Raw genomic sequence first — 3,385 nt, 5'->3', positions numbered from 1 at the left:
CATCTTCAGTCTATACCTTTCGAATGCATCCTGAACCCCTGGAACGCCTTTGAAAACATGCTTTGTTTTTTCCTTTTTTCCTCCTTTGTCCTCCCTTCACAAATAATTGTGTCTCTGTGCTGCAGAACATTCCCCTCGGATGCCTCCTGCAAACCAGAAAAAGTTAATTTCCTAAACCTTAAACTGGCTGGCTTATAATTGATCTCGAGGGAGGGGAACCCAGAAGCCTGGTATACTGGCAAAAGGGTAACTGTTTTTTTACCAGTTGGATTTTGGCCTCTCTCTGTACAAACTGGTAAAATGAATGATAAGGATCACTGTTTATATTCTCTGTAAAGTTTTGACTAATGAAATAGAATTTATGAGGTTGGCCTGAGGCTGCAGCCAATTTTGTGTGTTTTGCATGTCTCTCTGTATGGTTCTGTCAGAAAGATGGATACCTTGGGATGGTATACAGACCTGGGACCTCATAAGCCCACTGATCAAGTCAGCCCAGCAAGCTGGCCAGTAATAAGCTTTGCTGCCGGCCTCCATCTTGTTTTATGTTCTTGGGAGTGTGACCTGTAGCCACATGGCAGAACTTTGTTTTAGTTTCCGCCACTTGACAATGGTGGCCCGGGTTCAATCCTGGCATGAAAAATGAGTACTTTTGAGTTGATATCTGTGTGACTTTTGCCATTTGCTGATTCTTCCCCTCCATGAACAACTTTCTTTCTTACATTTTCCTTTCTGTGAATTAACATTAAAGGTTATAGATTTTGTAAAAACTGCTTACCACCTCTTTGAAAATACCTCGTACATTTGTGGTTAAGTCATAACCATAATTGAGGCCTGTTAGTTTCACCTGTGAGATTACTTTTGTTAAAGTTCCAAATCCAGAAAAATCGACAGCTTAGCATGGCTAAAGTCAGGTAATAAGGAATTTAAAAGGATTTTCTTAAAGAACGCACAGATTAATTAAAAGTGGATATCCAAGCTATAGGTATATTTGAAAGGCCTTTATGCTTTTTTCTTCTTGGATCTTGTTTTGCTGGAAAAGGCTGTTTCTTTCTCGGTTGATTGAATTATTTTTCTCCATTTTGGCTTGCCACCCTTAATGCACGCATGAGAGGCTCTAAGATAACTTCCGATGGCCTGTGACTCCTTGGGAGAAACAGAAAAGGTGCCACGGATTCCATTTTGGGAAGAAATTTCTGTTTTCCTCATGGAACCCCAGGAACTAAAAGAAGATATATTCCTCTCAAAATCTGTTTTTGTCTTCTAGCTATACCTGATAATTGAGCCCTGGAAACAGCACACTTTTCTAATCTTGCTCTTAATGGGCTTCACCTGGAGTCCAACAATCTAATTAGGGGATTGACCAACAAAAAATCTTATAATTACTGGATTTTCCTCTGTCTTCCTGTGTAGTTATAGATGTATTGTGTATGATGTCTATAAAAAAGAGCTCTAATTAATTGGCTTAAAGAAAAATTAGTGCTTAGATCAAATTTTTTTTAAGGAAAGACAAAGGCTGTAATACTTTTTAGTTCATGTGACTTTAATCTTTGAGAAATAAAAAGTCTTAATGATTATTAGTAAAATACAAATGACATTAAAATGTAAATTGCTGGTCTAAATTATGTGGGTCAGATACTAGGTTTGCTAAATGTTTTAAGGTTATAAAATACTTCTTTGGCCTTTGAGAAGTGTTCAGCTTGCCTGCTTTAACACTTGGTAAGGCCTGGGGATATATGGAATTTACCATGCCCTTAACTGTGCTGGAAGGAGTCAAACTTTATCAGTGCCTAGTGCATAATTTTAAAAACTCACCAGATTTTACATTAGGCTATGGAGGGCCCCTGAAGCATCCAGAAGAGAGGTAAACAGGGTTATTTGACTTATTTAGGTACATGTGATTGCCAAAATGATGTTTAATCTTCCTCAGGTTATATTTTAGGGAATAATACTAATATATGTTCCAAAATTGTATAGGGTTTCTGAAATTCTGATGTCTGAGTACATGCTATCATCAATCACAATTAAGGTTATTATGTTAAGTTATTGTAAACCACAGAGATAACCAAATTTATCTGTCAATTGTGTATTTAACTGTAGCTACCCTAGACATTTTGTCATCCAGAGACAATTGTCTTATTTTGATCCTTTTCAAAAGATTATTTATAATCAGCTATAGGACTTTGACAGGTGCTCTCAAATGCAGGTTTCTTATAACTTTGTAGATTGTGACATTGGAATAAAGGAAAATAGTACAGGGGTAATGAAGAGCTGAAATGTTCATGAATATCAAGCAAAACAAGGGTTAACAGAATGGACTGAACTAATAGAAAACTGAAGCAATCTTTTTTAACTTTTGCTTAAAACATTGCTGATCTTTGTTTTGTTATCAGAGTCAAGGAAACTTATTTTGAGGTAATTACAGTCTTTAATAATTGAATAAGGTAGACTCCTGTGAACAAAATTTGGAGCATGTTTGTCTCTCTCTGCCTGGTTCCTCTAAAATTTGGAAAATATCTGAGTATTCTTAACTTATGGCAATATGGTTATTTGCATCAGTGCAAAAAGAAATCCATTATCTTTTGCCAGAGGACGCAATTAGAGAAACTGGTTGTTTTACCAAGGCTTTAACCGGAAAGTTATGCTTCCCTTTAAGGAATCAAGCTCCACTTGCAGAGCTGATAAAGCCCGTTGGGAAAACTGACCTCAAATCTTGTCTACACAGTCCCCGTACAGGGTTCCTAAACTCTGGTGAGTGAGGAATATCAATTTCTAACAGGCCCAAGAACCCCATATTCTTGGGAGCTCGAGAAGAAAGGAATTCACCCAACTCATAGATATTTAAGGATACAAACCCATGGCTGGGCTCCACTTTAAAAAGTCCTATCTGAGATTCCATCAAAGCCAATTTTAAAAGCCTATGTAAAAAGAACTATTCTTGTGGCACTTTATGCAAATAATCAGGCCAAGTATAAGACTAAAGGTTATTTTGCAAACAACTCGGTCCTATCATGATTTGTTTTTAACAAAAATGAGGACTGGAGAGACAGAAATTATGTTCGAAAACTTAGCATGCATTTGTCATTAAATTCTAGATTCATTAGTTGTTTTTAAGTTTTTTGCCTAAGTTTTAGACTAACCCTGCTTATTCCTGTAAACCAACCAGTGATCTCTGACTGCAGCTCAGAAGAAACAAAAAGGGATAGGTAATATAAATGTCTGTATGGATATTCTAGTTCTGGGCAATTAGCCTGCAAATCCTGCCAGGTGTTGGGAGTAAATAGGGTGCCCATAACCCAGAGGTTTCCTTTCTTGGGAAAATAAGATAAAGGGAGCTAGCCAAAGCTAAGCCCATGCACCCAAATCTTAGCTAGCATAGCTATAGCCA

The sequence above is a fragment of the Cebus imitator genome, unplaced genomic scaffold (genome assembly GCF_001604975.1).
Source record: "Cebus imitator isolate Cc_AM_T3 unplaced genomic scaffold, Cebus_imitator-1.0 Scaffold282, whole genome shotgun sequence".
NCBI lineage: Eukaryota > Metazoa > Chordata > Mammalia > Primates > Cebidae > Cebus > Cebus imitator.
Note: the sequence above shows the minus strand (reverse complement) of the source record.